At 40.5% G+C, this 22,466-nt stretch overlaps 1 long non-coding RNA gene across 1 annotated transcript; it reads left to right on the plus strand.

The window, feature by feature from the left end:
* The first annotated feature begins 11,379 nt into the window (after positions 1–11,379).
* On the plus strand, positions 11,380–12,704 carry LOC113967718. The gene is made up of 3 exons (XR_003534272.1): positions 11,380–11,474; positions 11,886–11,888; positions 12,084–12,704. It is a non-coding gene; the product is annotated as an uncharacterized LOC113967718 (long non-coding RNA).
* Positions 12,705–22,466: the final 9,762 nt, after the last annotated feature.

Here is a 22,466-nt window from a genome sequence, read left to right on the forward strand (position 1 = left end):
AGCGGAGTTTATGTGTAAATCCTGGATCAAGCATACATGACATCTTCGAGTATGAACACCTGCCTCAGCTTCCTTTCAAGGAGTTTTGGGTGTTTCAGCTTCCTCTTGTGATTTTTTGTAATGTTTTTAATTTGCATAACTCTGTTAAAAAAACAATTATGTCTCAATGCTGTAGTGGCAAAGGAAATATAAATGATTGAAAGCTATTCTAAAAATTAAAATGAATGTTCTGTAGTCCATGTTACATATAAGCTTCAAACCACCTGAGCTTTAATTTTGAAGAACTTTCCATAAGATAATTTTGCTCAGTGCAGTGGTACAACTTAATCTCTGAATATGGCTTAATTAAGCATGTGCACAGTTGATTGTAGGACTTGGGTCTATTATCACAAAGCACTTCTGCACCAACAAACCTGAAAAACTGTAATGGAAAATAAGTTCATATCACATTTGCTCACGTCTGAATTGCATGCCACTTAGATTGTTCCTCTTGTAACAGTCTGCCAATTTGTTGTCATCCTGCACAGACTTTTCATCTGGAAGTTCAGTTTTGCAAGTACACGATGTAGAAGCTAAGATGATATATTGAGGTATATTAGTAATCAGGAAAAAATGCAGTTCAGCCCATGTATTCTTTGGAAATATGTATAAATATTTACAAATTATGGAGTTAAATCCAACTCATTTTGTAAATGAAGGGATATTCTGCTTTTTTTTATGGGAAACATCAAAATCCAGGAAGCATGGGAGAATAAGACATAAAGTCTTTTCCAAGAGACATTCATAAACTCTCATAAAATCAAACATCATGTAGACTTCAACCTTTCTCCTATTTTCATTGTGTACACGCCTACGCATCAGTGCATTTGTGGAAGTAACTTTCATACAAGACCTTTTTCTTCTTTTTTTGCATTTACCAATTACTTTGTAAACAACTTAAAGAGATTGGTGAGGGACTGCTCTGTAAAAATGATAGCACATCTGCAGCACAGGCAGTTAAAGTCAACAATTAATTAATTGTTAAGGGCTCTGTTCATCCAAACGTTTGGCTCTGTATTTACTGGATGATTCATGGCTTGTGATCCTTGGTTTCCAGAGAACTCAGTCTGGTCCTTCATTTCAACCCTTCCCCTGCTCCCCATTTCACCCTTCCCAGCCCACACCCAACTGCAGAGAGGCAAAAGCATGTTCCTTACAGAGTAACTGTGCTTTAGGCAAACAGCTCACCCAGAGCTCGACCCACTAAGTGTATTCAGCAAACGCAGGCTCTACTCTGCTGAAGGCTATGAGGCAGAGAGCCCCTCCTTGCCTGGTGTCAGTAATTTCACTGACAGATGGATATTTACAAAACAAGACACACAGAGAAGTATGTGCAATCATCTTTTGTGTAGCTGGTTTTTGGTAGATTAGACTTTAAGCCTTCAGTGTAAAGCAGTGGCTGTCTGTTTTAGCAAACAGATTTTATATCAACCTGTATGAAGCTGTACAGTGCTGTTGTCAAGAGAGGCTCTGGCTGTCTGGGAGGCACTTTGTGTCCCAGTTTGGTTCTGAGCCTCCAGATAAGGCATGTCATAGTGATTTGTTTGAATTGCCTCCCAGGGAAAGATCTACTATCTTCCAATGTATGTAGGACAAAGAGAGACCAATAAGGTTACAGTGAACCAAATTTATTATAGACATGGACCAAAATCTGTAGTTCTTAGGTAAATTCTTAAGGGAACCTGTTCATTAAGGAGTGACATTGCAGAAACTGCAGTAACAATAGAGTTGAAACATTGTTTGCTCATTAATATTTTTATTATTACTAACTTGCAAAGCTCCCTTGGAGTATAACAGCAGAACATTAAACTTGTCTAGCAAAAAAAAAAGCATCTATCACTGAATAATTAAAGTTGTCACTGAAGAAACAAAGTGTAAAACCATAAACAAGCCTCGAACAAACAAGAAATAATCAATGCATGATGATAAAGGGAACCAAAACATCTGGCATCATTGACAGATAGTGTCTACAGATGTGTTCTGATGCATGATAAGAAGAAATAACATTTCAGAGTCACAGGCCATCAGTGAGGTTCCTGCCTTCCACTGTGGTTAAGTCACAGGGAGGTGCAGCCAGCTTTGCTCCCGCTGTGAATCTCAAGAACCCTCCTGGTGAATTGTTCAGATTTTTGAGGGTTACTTCTGGTGTGTGGGACAGAATCTGATTCAGCTTCACAAATGAAGTGACAAAGGGAAAGCTGTGCTATTTGTTGCTTCCTTGAGGCACTCCCTTCATTCTCAGATCCAGGCTGCTGCTAAAAGCAGCCACATAACAGAGCCCAAACTTTGCCTGAGTAATCCAGTTTAGACATCACTGATGGGGCGAGACTAATTGTTTTGGTATATCTTTTTCATCTTGAATTTCTGCAAGGGACAAAGAGTCTAGTGAAAAGACAATTAATACTAGTTCACAGATAGAAAAATTATCCTTGCACTTTCTTCAGATATAATCTTACAGGTTTATCTTGCAATTTACAGCTAGTTTCTGGATAATCTGAACATTGACAGGTAGTAGCCCCCTGCCATGAATATGGGCATTCTACCAGAGGTTTCCATGAATTAGCAGCTTCATAAAGTGTTACCTTATTCAAAAAATTCAAAATCTAATTGCTTTAGAATCAGGTGGCAGGTTGGTAGATGAAGATTCACTGCAATGTTGTCTAAAAAAAATCAGAAAAAAAGGTAAGACATCTTGATTCATAAGACACTAATAGATCTGACTGTGGATGTTCTACCTTTTCCACTGTATCTGCAGAGTTTTGCTTATGGCAGGACACACAAGAAGTCACTTTAAAATAAAAAAATACCTGACTGACTGCTGAAAAGTTCATTTGTCAAGAGAAGAATGCTACGGAGGGAAACTCTGACCTCTAAACCTGCAACAACAACAAAAGCCAGTGCTTTAAGAAGTTATTTTAAAGTCTAAATAAACCTTGACAGCCTCCCCTTAAACTTCTTTTACAGTGATTAATTTCCAACTAGGGAAATATTGACTCTGAGAGAAAATGAAAATATTTCCATCTTTTTCTAACGTGCATTATGAGATCATTTGACCTACTAGATAGAGTGGAAAATCACTATCAGTCTTGATGTTATTAGATGGATCAGGTTTCACATCTCTCTCCCTCTGTTTTCCTTTGCTTCCCCTGTATCAGCATGTTGTCTTCCCATCTCTCTCCCCTTTACTCTGGCTTGAGGAGGCAGAGCCCTTGGTGCTTGCATTCTCTGGCAGGGCAGGGTGGCTGCCTTTTTGTGGGATGATTGTGAAGATATAGAGGGCAGTCAAAGGCTCATGGAAGGCTCTGAGGAAAAAATCCACCTCACTCAAGATATTAAATGTACGTGGTTATGGTTACTTGCTTTTGTGCTGATTATATTTTCTCTCCCTGAGGGGAGGAGTAGTCCTTTTCAAGAATCAGAGCCATTTGTCATATCACCCACACACCCTCCTCTATATAAGATCTCCTCTTATAGGTTTGACTAGATGCTATAAATAGGAATATTTCAGAAGGTTTTTGGCCATAATGCCTATGCATATATGTATACTGCAGCCTCAGATTTAATAGGAGTTTAAATAAATTGGACACTGTTGTTTATTATATGTCCCACTGAAATTTTTCTTCATGAGGGAACCTACACTAAATTTCCTAAACTGACTACAACCATTGCTCCAAAAACGTTGGCAGCCTTTGTGCATATCCTATTGTTTGCTTGGCTTCAGAGACAGCAGGAGGCAGAGCATCTTCTAGAAAAAAATATGTTTGATCCTTACTGTTTCTGACAGAATTAGCCAATTCAAACGAGATAAATAATAATTAAAAAAATCTAGCTCAGACCTGTGTTAAAACAAACAGAGAAAACATCATTCAAACCCATGGAATATCTTCCAAAGTGACCTTGGAAGGATAGGAAATGTCTATTGCTTTAGCATAGTCTATTGCTTTAGTAAAAGTGGCTATAAACTACTGTGTGCCATTGCCACGCTTCCTTCATGCAGGAAACCTCTGATGGAAAGAATTACTTGCTTTTGTATGAATCACGAGAAAAACTGAACTTAAAAATTCTCGTAAAGGTGGAAGATAATAGCACTCAATAGATAGTAACTGCGTAATATGTTCAACCCTCCACAGCATACACAATTAGCACCCAACTGAATTCACATGTTGATAAGTACATAGAAAAATAGATATTCTTCTGTTACAGAATCCTTACACAGGGTGAGGTGCTGAGTTCTTTTCACAGCAAGTCTTCTCACTGCTCACTACTTCACAGATTCCAGTCATTAAGGGAGAACATGATTTATTAAATCTGTCCTTTGGAGGACTTTTTTATTAGGCTCCAATGTAACAGTCTGTTCCTAAGCACTCTCATCCAACATAGATGTTAAAATTGCATGTGTCTGGCTCATTTAAAATATTTTCCTGTGATTTTCTATAGATTAGAATGGCATATTTCTGTTTGTCATGACTTACAGTGCTTAGCTAAAGGAATCTTTGTGATTTGAAGTGTTTGAGTTTAAAGTCATAACTCTATGCCAAAAGGTGAACAACCAAAGCCTGCATTACTGAGAACTTCTCACCTTAGGTCTACTGATTGCAGTGCTGCTGTGCCAATTGACAGATCATAGTCCATAGATGCCAAATCAGTTAAATAAAAGCTGAATGAAATGAAAAGTTTACATTTTCCTGACATGTATATGTTAGAAATCAGTCAACAACTTTTGATTATTTGGTTGTACGCTGCATATGTACATGAAGAGTTAATGAACTTGTCAAGACTGAGTAAATATTTGTTTAGAATTGCAAATAGGCCCCAAGCCAAGCATTTAGTCTGGAGAAGAGGAGGCTCAGGGGAGACCTCATCACTCTCTACAACTACCTGAAAGAAGGTTGTAGCCAGGTGGGCATCGGTCTCTTCTCCCAGGCAGCTCTCAGTAAGACAAGAGGGCATGGTCTTAAGCTCTGCCAGGGGAGGTTGAGGTTGGATATTAGGAAGAAATTCTTTACAGAAAGGGTGATCAGGCATTGGAATGGGCTGCCCAGGGAAGTGGTGGATTCTTCGTCCCTGGAGGTTTCTAAGATGAGACTGGATGTGGCACTTAGTGCCGTGGTCTGGTAACCGCAGCGGTAGTGGATCAGGGGTTGGACTTGATGATCTCGGAGGTCTTTTCCAACCCAGCTGATTCTATGATTCCATGATTCTATGATTTTTTAGGTCTATCTGCCAGACTACGTCCAGAGCAGAAATGTTGATTAGGACCATGCTTCTGATTCATGCCTCCATTTCCACTGTGCTCACTCCCCTCACATTGGGGTTCTCCAAAGGTTGTTTCAAGAGAAGATTCTCTTCTTTTTGACTTATTATAGGCTTCAGATGACAACTGCCATCACTTTCCTTTGAAGACAGAAGTAGTCAACCCTCAAAGAAAGCACTGTTGAGGCTAGGATCCAGCCTGATCTCCATAACCAACAGCGGACAAAATGCCTTCTGCCACCAGCTGTCACTCCACCAGCTTTCAGTGTTTGAAGCCTTGAATAAATATGAACTTCTAATACCTTTCATAAACCAGACACTGCAAGAGCCTTTCAGATTCATCTTGATTCACGTGAAAGATTTCCCATTCACTTTTATATGAATAAATAGGGCTTTTTCTTAGTGAGTTTTCCGCTTTTCTCTCAAAGGGACCAGAGACTTCTACAGGAGGCTGGGCTAGCAACTACTTCTCTGCAATGGATTCCCTCAGTGCATCTAAGTTTTGCTCTGACATGGATTATCCAGGAGCAGAAATATTTGACCCAAACCCAATTGCCACAGAGTCATCTGTTTTCTGGGATAAGGTTTCCCCATAATCCCAGAATCACAGAATATACTGAATTGAAAGGAACCCACAGGGATCATCAAGTCCAACCCTTAGCCCAGCAACTCTTAGCCCTGCACATGATCATCCCTAAGAGTCATACCATGTGCCTGAGAGCATTGTCCAAATGCTTCTTGAACTCTGCCAGGCTTGGTGCTATGACCACTTCCCTGGGGAGCCTGTTTCAGTGCCCTTCCACTCTCTGGGTGAAGAACCTTTTTCTGATATCCAACCTAAACCTCCTCCGACACAATTTCAGGCCATTCCCTCAGGTCCTATCACTGGTCACTAGAGAGAAGAGATCAGTGCCTGCCCCTCCTCTTCCCCTCACAAGGAAGTTGTAGACTGCAATGAGGTTTCCCCTCAGTCTCCTCCAGGCTGAACAGACCAAGTGACCTCAGCCACTCCACATACGGCTTCCCCTCAAGGTCCTTCACCATCTTCATTACCCTCCTTTGGATGCTCTCTACTAGCTTCATATATTTCTTATATTTTGGTGAATACGGGATATGAAAATGCCTGTCAATACTGTGCCTTAGTGGTGCTGCCAGGATGAGATAGAGATGAATAAGAGAAGGGAGGTCCTGCCAGACTGTGCAGGGAATCTGAAAGGAAAAGAAGGAGCTTCGCTTGCCATAAGGAAATTAGGACATGCCTACTACAATTTGCCGCTCTGCTAGGTTAGAGAGGGAAGGAAGGACTGGTTAAACAAGAAGGAATAATGCATAAAAGGAACAATGTGTATGAGGAAATACTCGGAACCGGATGCTGAGCTGGCAGAAACCACCATAGGTTCACTGGAGGAAACTAGTTGATTTATATCAGGTCTGTATGCAGAATTAGGATGGAATTTTCAGAGCTGAGATTAACTATTGAAAATTGTCAGTTTTGTAGGGGCAGGGGAAGAAGGCCTGCCAAATAATTCACAGAAGAATATTGGGATAACTTGTGCTCTGAGCAGAGCCAAACTACACACATGTTCAGCAGTTTCAGATGAGCCAGCTTCTGGAGCTCTACATCTCCCATTTCCAAATGTTAAAATACAGCAATGATACTTTTCATTATCTTTCCACTTCAAAATCTGACTTTTTGGTAAAAGAGTGAATTACCTGATAGGACCACAGAGCAAGGCAGATATTCTTTTTTGGCAGCAGGATGCTGCTTCTTCTGGGCCCAGTGTACCAGACCATTTCTTTACTGAAGATGTCACACTCCTTTGTAAGCCTGGCTATGTTCATGTATCCATGCTAACATAGCTGTAGTAGCTGCAGTAAGCACCTGACGGGGATGAGTAACAGTAGACATCTCTCACATGTGTATTTCCACTACGTGAATATTGAAATAATCTTTGTTGCTCATCTTTAATCACCTTTTATTGGGAGTAGTAATAAGTATTTCTTGTTAGATTGTTAGAAAAGGAGCTCCTATAGCTGGAGAAAACAGAAAAGCTCTCAAACACAAAAGGTTGTCTTCAGCAGTACTGTAGGTGTATCTTTGAGGCAGATACAAAAGTCTCCAAGCTATATACTGGCCAGGATTTACTACCCTGTGTTATGGAATTGAAAGCCTGCTGCCTGCTTTACCTTTTCCCTCCATATCTCCCAGTCTGCTCCTGTCTTTTTTTCCATCATCTATTCTTGGCCTTCCTTGGACACCTTTATTTCATGTACGTAGAACAATTACACTAAAAAAAGTGCAATTTCCCTTAAAGTACCTAAAAGCCATACTCCAGTGTTTGCAGCCTACACAATATTTTCTTTCCAAGAGCAGAGTGTAGTTTCTCTTCCTGCCTCCTTCAGAGGCAGCTAGGCTTTTGGAGAGAAACCTTGTTGCGCCTTCAAATGTGCATCTGTAGAAGGAGGTGAAACCCAGAAGTGGCTTTTGCCAGCCACTTTGTCACAAATCCCTTGGAATGACTTGTGCAGCCTGTGCACTGTGTTTTTTGGAAAACTGCTTTATGTTTTGTCGTATCATTACTGCTATTGGCACTATTACAGGGATTACACAGTGCAGCCAAGGGCTCTAAACAGAAATAAGGGCTTTTTTCTTCAGGAGAGATTGCATAGATAAAAATCAAAATGCAAATTATTGTAACTCTTCATCTGCTCAATAACAAGAGGAATAGCATGAAGCAGTAACAAAGCAAATGGCTTTTTCATAAATTATAATAATTACCCTTCTTTTCTGATCACTCCCATTGGGATATTGCATTCTGGCAAGAGTGAGGGTGAAAAAGGACTTAATGAAGAAAACCTCAAGCTGTTGAAAGCAGTGCTGGATATGTAGCAGGAAAGGTGAGGAACAGTGCAGCCAACTGCACATGTCTGTGGTGCTACTAAAGTTGCGTAAAGAGACTGTCTTGACAATAATTAAAAAAATAAAAAGGAATAAAGCTTATTTTTCTCCTATTTTCTTATAATTTAAAATGAAACCTAATAGTGATGAAAAAGGTTGAAGTCCCAACAGTGACATCATGTGCTATCAAGACCACATTTCCATTCGGGAGCTGAGGATGTCCATTGGCACAGCAATAGATCCTCCCAGGGAGGGCAGCAAGAGGCCTGAATGGCAAGACAAAATGGAAGGAGAAAGTGTAGCATTGCAGTGTTCCCTGACCACCCGCTCTGCTTAGGAAAGGAGGATGCATGCCAAGGAGAAAGACAAAGGGAGGCTGAGTAGAGAAGAAGATGGGTTTCTCTTCCTCCCGCTAGTAGAGGTAGAGCAGGGGAAAGTAGAAGGTGTATACATAGAAGAGGAAGAATAAAAAGCCAGGGAACATCACACAGGAGGCATAAAGTTAAGAGTAGGACAGATTTTAAAAAAAGTGAAACTGTGACCCTGGAAGTCAGCCAGGCTTGAGAAGAAGACCATTATCCTGGCTGCTCTGTCCTACTCACAGGCATGAGCCCACAGCTGTCACCATGTTTTTCTCCTCTGAAGCAGGTCCTCCAGCAAGGTCTCTATTTACTACCTTCTAAAACCATAAGGAACCTGAACTATGTAATTTCTACTCACTAAGTTAACCACACTAAGTTCACAGACAAAATTTTGTAAGAGGGACATGACCTGGCTTGTTAGCACCACATGTTGTAAGATACAGAAAAGAATCTTTCATACTTCAGAAGTCTTGTTTCTCAATTGCTGGTCTCTTACTTTTTAACTTCTTTGCCATTTTGAGTGTATTTCAAAACAAGTCAACAGACACATAGAGTCTTTGGTTATTTTTGGCCAGAGTTGGATAAATGAATAGTCCAGAATGTTTCTGACATTGTGCCAAATGTCTATGTGCCTAAAGTTTAAGAATCCTGTTTTCCAGGAAACCTTGAAGTTTGCCGAGATTTATGCTTTTGATATTGTCATCCATTACTGTATTCAAAGGAGTTGTCTGCATAAAGGTTGATAGAGGGCAGTCAAACCTTTTGCACTGAACAAATTATATCATTAGGTGTCTGCCTGTGGGTCAACTTGTTCTCAAGCCCCAAAAACTAAACACAGCTGAGTTCTAAATCCCCTGACAAATGAAGGCTGTGAGCAAGGATCATGAATAACATATGGCAAATGGAATTTCCAAACACCACACTGCCATACAATATACACCTGATAAATGGTTGTCTACAGTGATGCTGTTGAAAAAGACACTTGATGCAAGCCTCATGCATGGCAGAGAAACATTAACAGAATTCTGCAAGACATTTCAAAGCTGACAAGGTGCTTATCCAAATGTGTTGTTTGGTCTTCTCTCTTCTCCAAGTAAGGAAAACAACTTTGTTTTCTTGCACGTGGGAACAAAGAAAGGTAGTAATTTGACTTGTCATGCCAGAAGCCTGTGGGGCAAGAAGTATTCACATGAGGGCAAAGACACAATTATGCCAGGGACAAGAAAGAAAAGGAGAAGATGAAGAAAAGAATGGCAAAATGTTACTCAAGATTAACTTTTAGGTATATTTGTAGCTACAAAAATTTAAAGGTTATGAACAATAATGTCCAATTTTGTCCAAATAAATAAAAATGTGAACACAACCTGATCATCTAAAATGTAACCAACTCTGGGGCAGACAGAAGATGGACAGCACACAAAGTCTGGGATACTGCATCTAGACCTACCCAGGCAGCATCACAGCCTCCAAAATCAAAATGTGCCACAAGAATTTGGCCAGGACCTAGAGTACAGCTAAAAAAGTCACAAGGTAGTCTATTCACCAGAGGCAGGTTTATATATCAGTTAAAATGTTATGTATGTATGTTATTTTTCTAGTTGGTTTTGTTGTTGTTGTTGCTGGGGTTTTGGTGGTTTTGTTTGTTTGTTTGTTTTTGTTGTTGTTGTTGGTTCTCTCTGGTTTTGTTTTGGTAATGATGTTTGGAGTTGTTAGTAACCTTGGTATCCTTCAAAAATTTGTCTGAGGCCAGTAAGTGAGAACTCCTCCTCAGAATAACCTGTTACACCATCTCCAGCCTAACTATATATACATACATATATATACATACATACATGCATATATATACATACATACATGCATATATATACATATATATATATATACGCATATATATACATATATATATACACATATATATATGTGTGTGTATTTGTTATTGCTGGCTAGCCTCTCGAGGTGCTACTTATTCTTAATGAGGTCTGGGCAAATAATAGTAGTAATAATAATATAAATGATGCAAATGGGTTATTTTCAGAAAATGTGTAAAAAAATTAATATTTTTTCATTGAATTAGAGTAATTTTTTTTCTTTTGCTGAGGAAAGAAATAGCAGGATAATTAAGATGTTCAATTTTCAAGTGTTCTCATCACTTCCTTTGGAAACAGTTTCATTTCAAATATGAACTAAATATAATACTTACAAAGTCATTGCAGTGAAAGTAGTCTGTACATGTATTCAAATTATTATTTTTTTTAGATGGGAATAATTTTCAATTTTTCATTACAGTGATAAAAGCAGAAAATAGGAATTCATTTTGTCTTGACTCCAAATTATCTTTTAATATATCAATATCTCTTGAAGGAAGTTTCTCACCTTTTTAATAGCACGAGAAAATATGTGGATTTACTTTTAAGTTTAATCCATTTTTTCATATAAACACTTGCATAAGCACAAATGAGAAAATGGCACAAGGCAGAAGTGGTTGGGAAGGGAAAGAGAATAGCTTCTCCTTTAGCCTAAATTGCCACCAAGAAAGCGGGGAAAGGCCATGTATCCAACGATCGCCTGTGTCAGTTACAACTGGCCACTTAACTGATGCTAATGGGTTAAAACAGTGGTCCTACAGCAAGAATCACCACCACTGCGAGACCAAAGTTACCAGTACATCTGGCTGTTAGGTGTCAAGTTCAACTCTCACAGATTGCCCAGTGTGGTCTGAAAGCCAAATTTTCAGATGTTCGTCCATGCACAGAATAATGTACATGTCACTCAGGGTCTGTGCTTGCTCAGACAACACCTCCATTAAGACTTCAGAAGAGAGATTTTCCTGCCTAGAGGTCATGTGGAGTCTGTAGGCAGACTGGTGTGTAGTTCAGGGCATGGCTAAGTGCAGCACCATTCACAAAAGGCAATGTGTTAAGGTAACAGTTTAAGAATCACTAATTGCATGAACCTAAGTCTGATAATTATTCTTATTGCCACTGCTAAATTTTACAGTTTGAAATAACATGTATGGATGTATAAGTCAGAATTGCTTGGGGAAGTCATACATTAGTCTACATTATGTAGGAAGTCAGATTAGATGATTGTAACACTTCCTTCATGACAGAAAAATTCATGACACCATTAGATGTTTTGTTAAATTGGAGTCTAAGTGATAAGCAAAATTAATAGATTTCTGTATTTCCCTGGGTGGTCCATCCATAACATGGGAATATTTGTGTTTCTCTGCTCTGATCTGCTTGTACACACAATATATATGTGTGTTCATGGACCTAATGCTGATAAATAAATAACCTGATTATTGGGCTGATTGCTTAAAAGCTCCATAGAAGGTGGAGGGAATATGCTTTACACACTAATTTTGTGCATAAAAGTAATTCTTAATCAAATTAGCCATTCTAGAGAAAAAAGCATCCCCTTGCCTTTTAGCGGGACCATCCACATGAGTAAATCTTTGCAGGATTGCTGCTTACAGTTGCAAAGAAGCATAAGTGCTGAACATATCTTCTGAGCATGTTTCGTTTTAGCCTGTTCCTGGCTCTATACCATCATGATTTTGTTGCAGGAAACATCTATGCTAAACATCACTGTCAATTTCAAGACAAGAGACACATTCAAAAGCACATGTAAGCTTTTTTTGTTACCATAAGTTGCCCGCAGAGAGTCCATTCATTCTGTTTGCTTGTTCCACTGTGTAATAGCTCAACTCAAGTATCAACAAGATAAGCTTTTAAAAGCAGAATATTCCCAGCTGTTGCGGTCAGGCAGCAGCAGCAGGTTCCTATCTGAGGACAGCAGAACTATCCAGTGCACTCGCAGTGATGGCAGTGTCGAGGGGAAGCATGTGTTCTCTGTACACAGTAGCGAAGGGTCCAATAGACAGCAATTAGCACCAGCAGAATGAAGATGAACGGTCATATACATAACCTTAATAAAAATGTCACAGAAGAGAAATCTCACACCATATGGATCCATGCTGAACTTTTTTTTCCTTTTTTTTTTTTTAGGAGCAAGACAGCTCCATTTCTTTATGGTCTTCTGCATTAGTTTCTCTCCCTAGTTTTTTGTAGCCTTCTTCCTCCCTAAGCAACATGCAGCTACTGATTCATGTGATAATGAAACAAGATTATATTTTCATTTCTGTATTTTTAATTGCACACACAGTCTCAGATTTCCATCAGAAGTTTCTTCCACTCAGCCTTAGCAACTTGAGTAGATTACTTGAATATCATTAGATCCCATTTCCACTCACTTTTGAAAAGAGCTCCTCTATAAATTGCAACGTTTTATTCCTGCCAAATCAGTGTAGCTTGACAGTGGGTATTGCTTGTTCCCAGGTCTGCTACTTGTGTTTTGGACATAGCAAAGACTATAAATTAAATAATTATAAACATATAATGGTTTTTAAATAATTTTGGCAAAAAAGAGTTTGAAGTACGTTGCCTTAATGTCATTATAGGGGTGTCATTTCCATTTTTCCACCTTAAAATAAAATCCAAAGACCAGGAGGAAAAATGATCAAGGGATGCTGGAGTAGGAAGAAAATCTTTTCCTGAAAGGTCATATTACAGTTTTGTGCTTATTCTTTTCAAGTTGTTTCTTTATCTTTCACTGGTCAAAAGAGAACATTATTGATGCTTTACAAGCTCAGTTTGAGGTCTGAAAACAATGTTTTTGTCCTTTCTGCATTTTCTCTACTGTAACAAGACTCCTGTCCTTAGAATGTAGATGTGAATTTTATTGATTACATTAACAGAAGATAGGGCTGAATGGGACCTCCTGAGGTCTTCTAACCATCCCCTTGCCAGTACACAGGATTGACTGGCAGATGTTTAGCTGGAGATGTTTGCCTGAAGGCCTTCCATGAAGAAGATTCCACCATCTCCATTCTTCCTCTCCATGCAAAAATAGCTCACTGCTGTCCTATTTCTGAAACTAGAAAATTATTAAAATATTAAGAGTTATCAGGCTCCCATTTTGCAAGTGAGTTTCATCTCTTTTTGTCATGTCTACATGGAAATCAGGTAAAGTCTTTGATCTTTGTGATATCCCTTTGCATACTTGCAGTTTGTTGTCATATCTCCATCTGTCTTCTCCAGATTAAGCAAATTCCTTTCATTCCACATCCTCTGCACCCATAGTGATGTCTTCTAAGCTTCTGATTATTTGATTTTCTCACCACCAGACTCTCTCTTTATTTCGTTTGTAGTCTTCTTGAAGTATGATGCTCAAAATTGTGGACTCCAGCTGAAACTGTATCAGGCTGAGGTAGGATAGGAGGATTATTTTACATGTCTTACAGACTATATTTCTGCAGGTATATCGCGTCTTTTTTCAATAGACAAAATTGAACTTGCTGCCTCCTAGCACCACTGGTTCTCCAAGGAAAAGCTTGATGTGGCAATAAAATGATAGACATGACCTGAAAACATGCAGAGGACAGAGAAGTTGTGGGAAACATCACCATTTCACGTGAGGTTCAGTCCTTCCAATACTTAATATGAACTAATGGGAGCATTCCCATTGAAGTGAATGATCATGCTGACATGTACAAAATTTGGTTGCATACTAATGATTGAAGGCTTGGAAGAAGCTATTTCAGAGAAAACACAATGGAAAACCCCAAGTGGGAGTCTAGATTTCTCTTGCCTCTTGTGCCCCAGCTTTTCTGTTAATCTGGTGTAGTATTTCTAAGGACAAGAACGTAAGTGGACATGGTGGCCCTCATCCAGTCCGTGGAAGATTTCTTGCAGGAAAGCAAATATAGCAAATCTTTATTTAGAGAATGAAAACATTATTATCTCAAGGAACAAACCAGAACACAGAAATACCCACAGGACCACAATTGTAGACAAATGCCAGTATGAAATCTCATCTTTCCCCTAGTCCCCCTAGTTTAGCCTTAGTGTTGACAGCAATCCACTTACAGCATAAACTAAGACATGTCTGTCTTTGTTTAATTGTGCTCACTTGTAGTCATACTGCCATATAACTCTCTAAACAGATGGGAAACGGATGCATACTTACAAAATTGTCTTTAACAATTTTAAATGAAGTGAATAATGAATCAGTTCAGGCTCAAAATCCATAGAAGTTTCTCTCCCTTCCCCAACTCCTTACTACACATTTCCTCTGTGATCCGAACATTAACTCTTAGGGACTATTGACTTGACATGATTCAGAGGTGGCTGGTTTGCATCAATATTTCTAAAATCCCCCTTATTATCTTGCATATGTCAAAGTTTGATAAGAAGGAAGAAGGATGAAGCTATTTATAATTCAGAATGACTGATACCAAAAGGCATTTAAAACCAAATCACAGTATGTCAGAGTTTACTTTTAAATAAGCTTAAACAAAAGACACAGTTTGAAAACAATTAGTAAATCTGACAAAATTAACTTTGACCTTACAATCTTATAAATGCCAACACAGCTTTTCTTCCAGTGTCAGTATGCAAGCATGTCTGCGTGTGTATTTTCAGCAGTGCAGTAATTTCACAGCAAAGAGCCATACTGAGATTTAACTCTCAGGGATGAATTATGCTTCACTGCTCAGGAGCTTCCCTTGGAGGAATTTGCTATTTCACTGCTCTGTTTTGCTGGAAATCCATCTGTACAGACAAGTCAGATTAGTGCTTAATTATTCTCATTATTTCTGGTAAGCAGACATCATCCCCCAGTCCAGTCTTTCAGTCATCCTCACTCCTCAGCTCACAGAATCTTTTTAGGTTTCTTCCTGATTTGTCTTATTCTTCCTCAAAAAAACCTCAAACGAACCACATGAAAATATAGTCTCTACCTTCCACCCAGTCTGGGGAAGGAGATTGTAAAGACACAAAAGATGTGCTGGTAAGCTTGGCAATGTGATAAGTCAGGAGGCAGTTCCCTTTTGCACTGAATTTACCAGTCCAGCCATCAACACCTCAATGACAGCTGTTTTACCTATGCTTTCCTCCTCTTGTCAGACTATCTGCAGCTTTCCCTGGTCAGAACAGTTTGCAGGTCGTCCCTCTAGAAGGAGACAGTCCTTTCTATAGTCTGAGGAGAGCAAGCAGCCCTCGGGTGACCCAGGTCTGAGCAGCAGGTGGGACCAGAGCCCTCCTGAGGTCCATTCCATCCCAAGTGATCCCTTGGCATCCCCTGCCACCAAGATGCCCTTAGGCCAGGAGAGCTGAGGGAACAGCTGGGAGGTCTCTTTTGGTCATCATGATCTGGGTATTGTCCTAGCCATCTTCCTCAGCAGACTGATTGGCAGCCTCCTGAACAGGCACAGACAGTGAGACCAAGTGCACCCTCAGGAAGGCTGCAGATGACACAAAGTTGAGGGGTGCAGTTGACACAATAGAAGGATGAGATGCCATCCAGAGGGACCTCGACAAGCTTGAGAAGTGGGCCCATGAGAATCTCATAAAGTTCAACAAGTCCAAGTGCAAGGTGCTGCTCTTGGGTCGGGGCAATCCCAGATGTGAGCACAGAATGGGAGAAGAAAACATTGAGAGCAGCCCTGTGGGGAAGGAATTGGGAGTTCTAGTGGATGAAAAACTGGACATGAGCCAACAGTGTGCGTTTGCAGCCCAGAAGGCCAACTGAATCCTGGGCTGCATCAATGGAGGTGTGGCCAGAAGGTGAAGGGAGGCAACTATTCCCCTCTACTCTACCCTTGTCAGACCCCACCTGGAGTACTATAGCTGGCTCTGGGGCCTCCAGCAGAAAAGGACATGAACCTGTGGTGTGTTTTAGGAATGGTATTTCCCAGTTTAGTACTCCCACAGGCTACTCCCCTCCTCCCCTCCAGAGGGAGACAAAAGAGAGAGATCATGGGTTGAGATAAGAACAATTTACTGAAAACAGCAATGAGGTAAGAAAATGAACAGTAACAGCAACAATATTAATAGCAAAAGTATACAAAAAGAGGGGAATTCACATGCAAAAATTAACACTGTGGGCCATGGTTGACAATGAACAATGGCCGATGGGTTTGCTACCCCACCATGCTTTTGTTCCACCTGAAGCCATGCCCTACTTCCTGAAAAGGAGAGTCCCTTACTTCCCCAGCAATGATGTGTGCTGGTAAAAATAACAACCTAGACATGCCCACACAGCTTCAGGCCCCGCCTCCTCATGACTACTGCAGAAAATTAACTCTGTCTTGGCTGAAACCAGAACAACTTGTTGGAGCAATTCCAGAGGAGGACCACATAGATGATTAGAGGGATGGAGCACCTATCCCATAAACACAGGCTTAGAGAGCTGGGGTTGCTCAGCCTGGAAAAGAAGAGACTCCAGGGACACCTCATTGTGGCCTTCCAGTACTTAAAGGGGGCTTATAAAAAAAGCAGGAGCATGATTTTTTACGTGAGGAGAGAGTGATAGGACAAGGGAGAACAGTTTTAAACTAAAAGAGGAAAGATTTAGATTAATGTTAAGGAATACATATGGTGCAGGTAGCTTGGTGTGAAGCTGCAGTAAAACCTGCTGATTGAGCTCTGGATGGCTGGAGCCCCAGACAAGAGGCCAGGAACTGCTGACCCTTTGTATAACAAAGGGCACAGGGACCTGTGTTGCTGACCAGGCGACTGGACATTCAGAGACACAGCAGCAGTTGAGAACCCCAGACTTTCCCTCACTGTGACTGTGAGGGTATGAAAGCCCAGGATTTCCTTTGTTCAGGGTTCCTCCTTGGAGGCACTCAGCTTGAGCTGTTATTTTGCTGTTTAGTTAGTTTAGTTTGCTGTACCAGGATTAACTTATTTGAAGGATCTGGACGTCTGAGACTCTGCTCTGGGAAACTGGGGGAGGAGCTGGTAAGGAAACTTGGTCTGACTGTGTGAATGTGAGAAGTGCAGTGAGTCAAGCAAGGCACTTGTCAACTCACTGGAGCTGCTGACTGTGAAGGGGCCTCAGTCCTAGTGCAGGTAGTGCGGGTGTGACTGCAAGAGTGACTCATGGATGGTCAGACAGAGATGTTTCCTTGACATTAAATGCTAGGAAGAAATTCTTGAATGTGAATGTGGTAAGGCACTGGAGCAGGTTGTCCAGAGAAGCTGTGGATGGCCCATCCCTTCAAGGCCAGCTTGGATTAGGCCCTGAGCAACCTGATCTAGCAGACGACATCCCTGTCCATAGCAGGGGGGTCAGAACTAGATGATCTTTAAAGTCTCTTCCAACTCAAGCCTTACTATGATTCTATGACCATATCTCCCTCATGCTCCTCCAGATAGAACTAAAAGACATGACATTCTCTCAGTAGTTTTTTAGTGATGTAACACAGACTTAAATTAACTTTTTCCTATGCAGAGGAACCTACCACCCATCTTCCTAGACTCTTATATATATTCCCTCTTTCCACACTGAAGAATACCAGGAATCTGCCAGTTGAACTGTTTGCCATCTGTCCACAGCCATCTTTTTCAGGCTTCTCATAGCATTTTGAAGTGTATTTCTTGATCATCACCCCTCCCTGGTCATGCTGGTGAGATTACAGCAGGTGTCTGGACATGGTTTGTCCATTTGATGGCAAGCAAAATTTAAACGCTTCAACTCCATTAGTCCAAGAACTCAGTTTTGGAATATGGCATGCCATTCATGCAATCCATGAGAATGAATTGCCAATTTTGATTTGTAATTGCTTTAAAACCTACCCTTTAATAAATGTTGGTTTTGTCCTGCTGGCAAATATATTCCTGATCCCCTTAGATAGAAAACAGGCTTCCATGTAGGTTTTAGAAAAATCCAATGTGCAAACTGTTTTTTAAATTTATTAATCAAATTAAAGATTGACCTTTTATTTTAATTATACTTTGCTTTCAATCCAAAGCTACATTTATCCATGTAGTAACAGTCACTTATTAATGCTTTTGTTGAAAAGTACTATTCCTCTTGGCTCTATTTATCTTCAGAAAACAGCTCCAGAATATGGGCTTTCATTTAAAAGCAAAAAAAAGTCACCCTTCATGGCATTAAAAATGATTTTGAGAACCTGAACCAAAGTATGATGGGTTGCCTTCCATAGCCTGGAGACAACACAGAACTATAGCTGTGCTGTGTGAATCACTTCATTCATCTCTGTCTTTATTTGACTCACTCATCGTTATTTATTTACATACTATGGTCCAGACTCTCTCCTGTGCCAGAGCTCCACTCAGTGCAGTTTGGAGATGGGTCATAAGGAAGTCATTACAGCTCTCCCCAGTTTCATGAGTGCTCCTGGTCTCTTCACCATTTCTCCTGGTTGCCAGGCAGTCCTATGTTAGATCTCAAGGGATGCTCTTAATTATGCATTAACTTCAACATCATATCTGTGGCACATGCTTCTGTTCCTGGCATATACAACTATAAATAAAAGTGATCTGATTTTTTAAAGATCCTTAGAGCTAAGTTTTTTGAACCTTCATGGTTCTTGATATAGTAAAGCTTAGGCCATTTTTGATGAAGATACTGAATCCAAATTCAGATACAGAATTATATGCAGCCATCTGTGATGGAAAAGAGTTAACAACTCTGTTCAATGCCTGGTATAACTATCTGGACGCTTTCAGGAACTTCTGTATAATATAAATATCACTTGTAAAGAAGTGACATTGGAAGAGCCTTCCCAACATAAAAGGTTAAAAATTATGGCAGGACGGATACCACTGCTGGAAACAATTTTTGCATCCCTCTTGCTTGGCAGCAAGCACCACTGCCCAGACTTTTCCCATCCATCTGTGGGATGTTTAAAGAAGAGCCTGGAGAGCTGCTGCTGCATTCTGAGCTCATCCCACCCACTTCAGACACTCCAGAGAGGTGCCTGGTCACCATAGGCTCCTTCTGTACTTGGAGGAGAAACATATCGCCAGAGGGCAACTCTGGCCACTTGAGATCATCACCTACTTTAAAGAGAGCTGAAAACAACTTTGATCCTAATATATATGTTGCTGTGAAGTGTCTAAGGCTAAGTGAAAGAGCTTTTTAACTATTTGTCTCCACGTCTGAGTACTCTTATGGAAAGATAATGATGAATTTCCCCCTGTGAATTCTTCTGTGAATTAACTTGAATGTTTATTGACTTGATTGTTTATTGTCCCATAAATATTAAATTATTTTTGCAACACTCCTTTTCAGTGCCCGGACCTAATGGACAGATAGGGAACTGAGGCCCCAGGGGTGGAAACTTGTAAGTTTTCACTCATCTTCAGGGCCTGGTGTGAAATACCTATGTCCAAATTTTTCGGACTCAATTTTTTTTCTTTCTGTCACAGCAGAGTTCCCTCTGACTGAAATTGTTCAGTCCACCTGTAGCTAGACCTACAGTGTCTCCTCAAGCAGCTCTGTGGTAAGGGCTAGGGCAGAAGCCATACTCTACCAGAAAATGTCTTTGAAGGTGATATCTCAGGGGTGCAATTCCTCAGGTAAATATAGCTCAAATAAACCAAGGGACTGGTTAGCGGGTAATGAGCTGCATAAAGATAGAGAGATACATGTGAACACACATAGGCACATGTACATAACACTTGCCCACCAGTCTCATTTACTCAAAAAGTCTTGCTAAAATACTACCATGTATTTGGCAACAAGGTACAAACACAAGAGAGTCTAGCTGGAGTTTCATGGACCACTGTACTTCTGGATTTTTCTGCTTTCTGATGCTTGATACAGGTACAATTTTACAAGTTTTTTTTAAAGTTCGAAAACTTCAAATTTCAAAACGTCTGAAATAGCACACTGAGACCAATATAGTTCGAAGTGTGTCTGCTTTTTTGAGACTACTTTCACTGTGTATACTTAAGGTATTTGTGTTAACAGAGGAACAGATAGAATTTTGAGAATTTTTGGTTCCTTGTGAACCACTATTAGCAGAGGATGAGAAAAGCGCTTTGCTGGTGGGATTTAGAAATATTGATCTAAGGCAGTAGGATGGTAAAACTCAATTTGCTTGGGTTCCACCTCAGCTGCTGAAGTCCTCTCCTCCTCTCAGCCTCTTCCCTCCTACTAGGCACTCTTCTTTCCCCTTCACATAACTGCATCCACCACTCAATTTTATTCTGTACTCCTGCCCAATACAGAGCTCTCAAGCCTTCCTATCTCTTCACACTTTCTTTGCCTAAAGTTTCTTGCCTTGTGCATCCCCCTGCTTCCCCCCACTGTCCCAAACCAATTTTCTGTCCTTTGAGTCTCAGGCTACCCTTCCAAGATCCTTGTCCAGTCTTCCTGTGACATTGAGAGCCTGAGACACTGAGTGCCTCCCTACAAATCTGGATCCCACCTGCAGCTCAGATCACACCAGGCATTGAGCAGCATTCCTGGGCAAGGTCCTGGTATTACTGGGAAAGGTGCATGGGTCAGCTGGTCTGTATAAGACCATTTTTCTTCAAAGAGGTAATAGAATAATAGAAACATAGAACCACTTAGGTTGAAAAAGACCTCCAAGATCATCAAATCCAACCTTTGACCAGACATAATTAGTGAGAATGGATTCTGAGAAAATTTTAGCTGCTAAAACCAAACTCTATATTCAGTAAACTTAGTCTGATTTCCTAAGGCAGCAGAATCTTGTTAGAAAATGGTTCACGCCTGATCAACACAAAGGACCAAGGGATCCTTCCCTACCAAGTCTGAAGTGCCTTCTGGAAAACATGAGAGCATTTGGAGAAGAGGTTGCCAATTCTCCATTAAGCAAATAAAGATCAGTCTGAGGCATGGAATGTAACTGTACAGGCAGTTAAAGTCTGACAAGGCATCCATAGACAGAGTTAGAGATCCCAGGAACTTTCACAGGAGATGCATAGCTTCACCTCTGATAATAGTAATGCTCTCCTTAAGGGCAGCAAACAGGTGGCCTGCCCCATAGGGGACAGCAACTTCCAGGTGTATCTCAGCGTAGGTTTTTGTTTGCTGCTGTGTAGTGACCAGTGACAGTGTCAGTGCATGCCAACTCACAACTGATGGGGATCAATCAGGGCACTCTACACAGAGGGGATGCAGGTTGCTTCTCCTCTTCCCCAGAAGACTTGAAGAAATGTTATTAACAATAGAAACTTAGAGAGAAAGAACTGCACACCCTTGGTCTGGCTCTGAAGTACATCAGAGTCCAAGAGGATCTAAGCATTCTCACTGCTTTAAAAGTTCTGAATCATAAATCCAGTAAGAAAAGTGCATCCAATCCTGGGATGAAACTGGAAACCATGTCAGGCAATGTCCATAAACTGTCTTGGATTTTTGTATTAGATCAGTCATGCAGAACTTGTGCTCGTGTGCTTCCACCTTATTTGAGTCATCTCACCCAGATGCCTATTTCTATAGCAAAAGAAGAGAAGTGAACTCCTCCAGAGAGTCATTCAGCTCAACTCAGGCAAGCAAACAAACTAATCCCTCAGTCCAGCACAGGCAGTCCTGCCTTACCTCCCACAGAGATCTGAACCAGGTACATTTCTTTTTGTGGTAACACTTGTCTTAGAAACTTCAGTAAAGAGAAATGAATGCAAAAGTGTTTCTCAGGGTTACTCTTCCTGAAGGAAGCATTTGCACCAAGCAGAGCTCCTGCCATAGAAATTGTGTCAGTCTCTACCAGCACTGCACCACTGTTCATACAAGTCCCACATGGCTGGGTAATCCTGTAGGTATCATTAATATTTTTAAAGAACTGTTTCCTAAGCTGGGAGAGAAACACATTTGTTGCCTAGACTGTAAATCATATGGTAACCCTATGTAAATGCCTTATAGAACTTTTAATGAACTGTATCCCATAGGTGAAAGCCAACAGCAATATTAGAAATGGTGTTTATTTTATAGCCTAGAAACTGCATTTTAAATGGTAGTCTAGGTTTATATGACAGTTCTATTAAATATAAAATAGACCCATTACAAAGAAAGCCCTTTACGTCTGCTTTCATCTATGTCTAAATGGCATGCCCAGCTCTGCAATTCCTCAA

The sequence above is a fragment of the Neopelma chrysocephalum genome, unplaced genomic scaffold, assembly GCF_003984885.1.
Source record: "Neopelma chrysocephalum unplaced genomic scaffold, ASM398488v2 Primary Assembly neopelma1_23, whole genome shotgun sequence".
NCBI lineage: Eukaryota > Metazoa > Chordata > Aves > Passeriformes > Pipridae > Neopelma > Neopelma chrysocephalum.